The sequence below is a fragment of the Mastomys coucha genome, unplaced genomic scaffold (assembly GCF_008632895.1).
Source record: "Mastomys coucha isolate ucsf_1 unplaced genomic scaffold, UCSF_Mcou_1 pScaffold22, whole genome shotgun sequence".
NCBI lineage: Eukaryota > Metazoa > Chordata > Mammalia > Rodentia > Muridae > Mastomys > Mastomys coucha.
The window spans coordinates 120,509,908-120,517,224 of NW_022196905.1; positions in this window are offsets into that span (position 1 = coordinate 120,509,908).

Genomic DNA, 7,317 nt, shown 5'->3' on the forward strand with positions numbered 1-7,317 from the left:
ATTGAGAGAAGCAAACATAGTAAAAAAAAAAACATAAAAATCCATTCCTTTGTAAAGTTCCTTGGGCCAGTATCCCCATCCCCCATCACTACCTAAATGCCCATCCAGTTGAGTCTATATCTGTGCATTGATCCTATTGAATTGATGTTTTGCACAGTGATATCAATGTAGATGGATCATTACCCCGCTTATCTCTTCCCTTGCTCTATCAATTACTTTACCTCACCCCCCTGTGGCCTGCCATTTCTGAAATTGAAGGTCTTGTTCGATTGCATTTTTGTTGGCACTAATCTCTCCCCCTTTCTCTCTCCTGTGAAAATGTCTTCAGTTTTTGTTCACTTCTGGAAGATGAGCTCACTGGCTACAGATGTCATATACACTCACAAACATGCACTTTTTGCATGCTCGGATGGTTTGCTCTGCTCCACTCCCACCTGTCCAGTTCCTAAACTGAATGTTTCATACCCAGCTCATCAGCATGGACACAATGCTTTTCTTCAAGCTTTCTTTTGTCTCTAAAGTCGCTTTTCTAAAAGCTAAATGCAACAGGTCCAGATGCAGACGGGTTGGCATTTACCCTGCCTTATCCTAACTGAAACCTGTGGAGTATTCTGTGTAAAGGTCCTGGGTCTATGATTTTACACCAGCATTAAATGAGGGGACACTCCAGGTTATTACAAGGCACACATCTCTCAGTCCCTCCCCTGACACCCGTCCTTCTTTCCTTTCCTTTCCTTTTTATACTCTCTATTTAAAAATTTTTCCTGAAGTTATGTATTTGTTAAATTGTTTATCTACTTGTCCAGAGCAGAGAACTTTGTCTTTTGATTTAAGACCACTGCACTCTTGAAGCAAGGCAGGACTTATTCAAGTTGGCCTGAAAATTTGGACTAGCCAATGACTGGAAGCTGTTCTTATTTTTAAAAGAAACTAAAACTTGATGAAGCTTTACTCTGGGTACCCATGTGTGACTTAAAGGCAATAAAAATATGGTGAGTGAACTTGTTACTTTAACAATATTCCTAGGTCACAGCATCCTTTCTTGAAAGTCCAACTCAGTGGGAATGAAAGCCTTTGAGAATAACAAGTAGCTAGGACATACTTACCAATACTTCTTATGTTTAAGTTGAGTGGGTAAGGAGGTTACTCTAAACTCAATGGAGAACTACTAGGAATGAAAGATACAGAGGGGGCTGAGCATCTGGCTCAGTCCACAGAGTGTTTGAGTAGGTTTGTGAACTATGAGTTTGATGTATCCTTAGCTACATAGTAATCTTGAGGGGAGTTTTGGGTAAATCATACACACACACACACATGCACACACACACACACACACAAGATGAAGATTGTTATTTATACCATTGTTTTGTTGCCCTGCCTTTCCAGGGACATCTACTGCGATAGAATTTTCTTCTAAGATAATAACATTTTTTTTCTTTAAATAATATTCCTCCTGGGAATCCCATATAATGAAATAAGGTTCCCTCCCTTATTAAATACCATAAAAATAACACTAAAAGACGTTTAAAATATTTGGATTAATCAATTGCCTCTTAAAGACATTCTCCCAACCACTTTCATAGCCAGGATCCAATGACAAGTCACAGGAACAAAAAGGTCTTCTGCCAAGACTCAACCAATTCTTGTCTAAGGCTTTAATCTTGGTCCTCTGTGCTTGCACAATGGAGCCAACTCAGCCACATCAGCAAAACATGTGAGCCAGAGGTCAGCCCCACCCCAGCTTCTTAAGATGTGCCACCTTTATACCTGAACATGTGTCCATGATGTCCTCAAGGGTACATGAGTCTATGCCAAGCTCAGGTCCTGAATCAAGATCAGACTGTGAGTTTGATGCTTCCAATGGGTGCACAAAGTACTTCATTAGGAGTCCATTAGGAGTAGGGTAGAGAGATGACCCAGAGGACACAGACAATGTGTGGCGTGCCTGGGGTCCTGGAAGGAAGGGTGAAGAATGGTGGTGTAGGCTGAAGGAAGCAGTTTAGACACACAGCTAGGGCCTGAGAAGAGTAAACCCATGTGTACCTTGCAGATGGTGGTATAAAGCCCGGGATGGCTGTGTAGAACAAAGTGGTGTAAGCCACACTGCAGAATTCAACAAGAGACAAACAAAAATGGAGAAAACAAGATTTACTAAAGTGGACAAAGACTTGTGGGGGGAGAGCCAAGTGGTATGAATCATGAGAGATAATGAACCCATGGGATCTGGGGTCCCATAGCTTTAACCCTCCTCCAAGCTCTTGTCTACTTCATTTAAAATCCATTCCAGACTAGTGGAATCAATTTAGCCCCTTTGCCCCATCCCTACATAGAATGCATTCGAGATACATATGTATGTATATGCACTGTTCAAGGCCTTCTATGGGTCTGATATTCTGACTGCCTATGTATTGAACAAGCTACTGCTTCAGGGTTAAGACAAGGCATCCTGTTGTTTTAAAACCAATGTTTTATCATGAAAACCAGGGCTATGATTTGCACCTCTGCATGGATAGAGAGTAATAGAGTTTGAACTCTCTTGTCAAGACCCCTCTTAACTCTACCATTCATATCTACCCTCTAACAGTGGGGTAGACATCTAAATTCAAGCCAAGATCAGAAAGCCTGATGTGGATCTGGAGAGCCACTGCAGGGTGCTTGACATGTTGACAGAGATCTAGACAAACAGCTACTCGAAGATGTGAGGCTCACTGTGATGGGCAGATGAGGGGTGATTGACCCATCATGCTCTACTTTTGACAATGACAATACTTCCACAAAGATCTCTGAGAAAGGGCTGCAGAGCCAGAAGTTATCCCCTTTTCTCTGAGGAACAAGCTCTGAGCAGAACAGAATCCAGTGGTTATGTCACAGGAGCAAACAGACCAGTGCTGTATTTTAACTGACCCAGGGAGCTTACTGGTGCATCAAATAGAATATCAAGCCCCACATACAAGGAGGAGATTTTGCAACAGTTCAGCTTTGCCAGGACCAGGGCTTTTATTTAGAAAAGTCAACAGGAGCCTGGCATGGCCATCAAGGTAGGGAACCACCCATTGCTCACTAGCTCATCCTGTACACTAACACCATAAACTCAGTTATTTTACTAAGACTGTAGTCACTCAAGACAGAGCCTGCCATATCTGCACCTCCTATAGTTCCAACAATATTCCCAGTTGAAGCCTGTCCTATCTATGTGCAAGGCTTCCCAAGATGTCATTTCTCCCTGACACAGAGTGACAGACATCTTCTCTGTACTCCTCTGCTGGTGTCTGATTTAACACAACTCATATATATCTGCACTATCAAGTTAAAAAGCCCAAAGATGTTGCTGGACTTTGACTTGTGAACAGTGTGGTTCACCTGTCAGGAGATGGCCTCGAAAATGAAATCTTTCTATCCTAGAGGGAGGATGATGGAGATAGATAATGTGACCAAATCTGTCAAACTGAAGCTCTGGAAGAAAACAGCAAGAAAGTCTTGGAAGTTCCTGAAGCCTACAAGGTTCAGGGAAAAAAAAAAACTTCCTATTACAGAAGGGGTTTAACGCTCTCAAACATGCTGAGCCACCTGCATATGTTATCAGCAGCTCCATGGATGCAGCTTTTCTGAGCCACCAAACATTTCTGTGTGGACCCTTTGATAATATAGCTGCCTTTGAGTCATCCATATTCCTGGGTACAACTCCATAAACTTATTGGTTTATTAAGCTGCCCTTCATTATAAACTTGTCTCTGTTTTGTCATCCTTGGTGTCCTACCTGGCGTGAGTAGACATTTGTTCAGATTTCCCTAGGAAAACTTGCCTAGCATCAACATGTGCTGAGTCTTTTGTGGAAGACTCTCTTGCTAAAATATGACCATGCAGGGTGCTCAGAAGAAAACCTATCCAAAGTGGAGCAAAAACACACTCAGATTCTGACTGTTGACACGCGAGAGAGATTTCATTGTTTGGGGAGATTCCGTTGGTTTGTTTGTTTTCCCTTTTCTTTCTTTTTTTTCATAGTAATACTCTTTAAAGTAATTAGTCTCTTTGAAATCATACTGAACACCAATATGGGTTGTCAAGATAAATTATGTTAGTAAGAAGGGCAAAATGATGATCCAGAAACACTACTTTTGTGTGCCCTGACCAATACTCCATCCATTGTAATCCTTGAATATTTGTGATTAATACACATTTTATGCTGCCTCTATTCCAGGTCTGTATATATGTATATGTATATGTATGTGTATGTGTATGTGTATGTGTATGTGTATGTATATGTATATGTATATGTATATGTATATGTATATGTATATGTATATGTATATGTATATATAATGGGTGTGCATTGGCAATGAAGTCTACTAGGTCGCTATGATGTTACCATAAGATTATGCCACTGGGAACCCCAATTACTTATAACTTGGCAATTTATTTTTCCAAGCTATCCGTGACTTGTGCAGCAGTGAGGCTGAGTGTAGGCTGAGGGATTTGTTCGAGCTGGCTCCACTTTCTAAGACTCATGTCAGGTTGTTAGGGAAAAACACACTTGGCTCACAGCTGTGCTGACAGGCTTTATCTTTGTTACATGAACCAAGAGGATGAAGAAGAAAGGAGTTTGGCTTCATTACTCTGCTGACATATTAGTATGGTGAGTACAAGAAATCACAGGGTTGGCAACCGGCAATTTGATAACTTCTGTGGATTCTCTCGAAATGACAACCTGGTTTTTCCTCTGTAGGCAGCCTCTACACTAAGAAATATAGACTTTGGGTTTATGGATGATGTAGACATTTATCTCTACAGCTTAAAGATGCATGGTGGTAACCCATTATTCAGAGGAAAGGCCATCCACCACCACAAAACCCATATGCAGCAAGCTTCTTTATTCATACATTCATATTGCAAATTGTAACTTAAAAAGTAGACACTGAGAGGGTGAGGCAGGAGGATCCCCAAGATAGCCTCTGATGCACAGTAACACTGTTGACCTTGTTTCAAAAGTAATACATAGACTGAAGCCCTGGAATGTGTAAAGTCCACATCGTTTGTAGAGACGTATGAGGCACTTAAAAAGAAAAAAAAAATTATTGGGGGAGGGAGCTAGTGTCAGTCATAGTTGGGATATATTGGCCTGAAAGCCACCATTCCTGTCCCTCTCCAACTACCAGTAGTAGATCCTCAAAGGGGCTGTTCTCAACTCCTTAAAGAAAATCTTTTACTTTCGGACTGGTAACTTACAAGCACTTCTGTCTTCTTTATTTTTCTTTATGACTGCATGCTTTTTAAAATACATGTTTATTTGTTCTTCTTTTGTGTACATGGATGCATGTGTATCACACATGTACAGGGCCCATGGAAGACAAAGGAGGACATTGGATAGACTGGAACTTGAATTATAGAGGTTCGAAGCTCCAGTGGGGGTGCTAGGAACTGAACCCAGGACCTCTGGGAGAACAGCCAATACTCCGAACCACTGAGCCATATCTCCAGCTCCCATATAATGATGTCTTATAAAGAATACCTAAGTATGGTTCCACAAACACCACGTATCCTTTACTCTACTCTACCATATATTCTATGAGTTAGGTACTAAGAATATTCACTTCTTTCTCTAGGTATCTCTGTCTTGCCCAGCACAGGGTATCATGTAGCTAAGTGAGCAATAGCAATACATACAGCCACACCTTCCACCATGGTATAATTTACAAATAGAATCCAGACCAGATGACAGCTCAGGCCACAACACTCCTCTCTCACAGACATTGACAGGCACCTACTAATAGTGTTAGCTATGAGTCTTTAGCTGGCACACTTCTATGGCACAGATTTCTTACCTGGGGAGGTGAGCTCGCATCTAAAGGGGCACTGACAGCCACATAGCTTGCTCCTCACCAGCTTCCCTGCTTCCTGCCTGTGAATCAGAGAGCCTGACTACAGGATCCTGCCATGAAACCCCTATCTTCAGAGATCAATAAAGGACCCCATCTTTGCAAAGTGGACCAGATACCTCTCTTCAGAGGCCCTAACATTCTGCCTGTCTTTTGCCCTTGGATCTAATCTCTATTCAGAGACCCTGCAGGGGTAGTATTTGTCTATCAATCACATTGACTAACATGCTTCTTACCTTCCAGTAGTGGGTCTCAACACCCTCTCAAACTCTACATTAGAGACCCCTTCATGCAGTGTCTGTTCTGGCTTCCTCTTCTTGCCAATCAGTCCCAGAAGATGCATTAGAATTAGAGCTGGGTATACAGTCTCCTCACAAGACCCAAAGTGAACTGAGTGGGAGTTATGTGGTTGCTAAGAACAAGACAATCCCAGTGGGGATGTCTCCAGGAATCTGACCTTGTGTCTGTAGTTTTTTACCATACTGCACTGCTCCCAGTTGATCCTGACTCCTGCAGGTCAGGAACAAAATAAGGAGGAAAAACCAGAGGATGTGATTTCCTGCTTCCTCCCTTACAGAGTGGCTAACGGCTGGCCAAAGACTTTGACCTGAGTCACATGTCCTGCCTGTCCTTCCTCTCTTCTACAATCTAAGAATTGATTGATCAAGCTGACTGTTCAGGCCAGTGATGGGAATTGTTACATTTAAGCCAAGGGTGAATCAGGTTGCAATAACCTGCAGCCTCATAGGCACCCTGACCAGAGCTTGTCTGAGAATGACTATCAGGTAAGGGACCCGCACTCCAGGAAAGAAATGCCAAATGCCCATCCAGAGTATCTCAGGTTATGTCTGTCTCTAGCTCTCTCCACCTCTATCCTCATGGTTGAGTTGGGATTCCTTGTGCTACAGGAAGAGATAAACACCCTACCAAGAACCTGCCCACCTATAAGTTTGTAAAGAGACTCTTCAGGTGTCTGGATTCCAGGCACCAAGGAAGGTGACAGACCTAAGGTTGCCAGCTTGAGACATCAAGGGGCTATGCCCACCTCACTGCCCACCCCACTGTATAGCTATGCTCCGCCCCATGTTTCCCCTCTATGTTCTAAGTCCTACCAACAGGACTCCAACAGGATTCCTTCCCCACAATGCAGGTTACCCACTCCCCTTCCCTAAAAAGCCTTAAAATAGACTTCTCCGCTCTTCTGAATGATTAAAAAAATCCTTTATCTTCTCTCTGAATCCTGCTGCCGTCTTCCCAGCATTAAATAAATCTTGTGGCCTCAAGGAGAAATCTGTCTTGCTGCCCTCTATGGAATTCAAAGCCAGAAAGAAATGATGGACTTATGAAAATGATTAAGGTTCTCCATAAGAACAGATCCAGCAGGATGCGGGGTGTATACAGTTACAGGAAAGTTTATTAGATGGGTTGACATTGTCAGAGACAT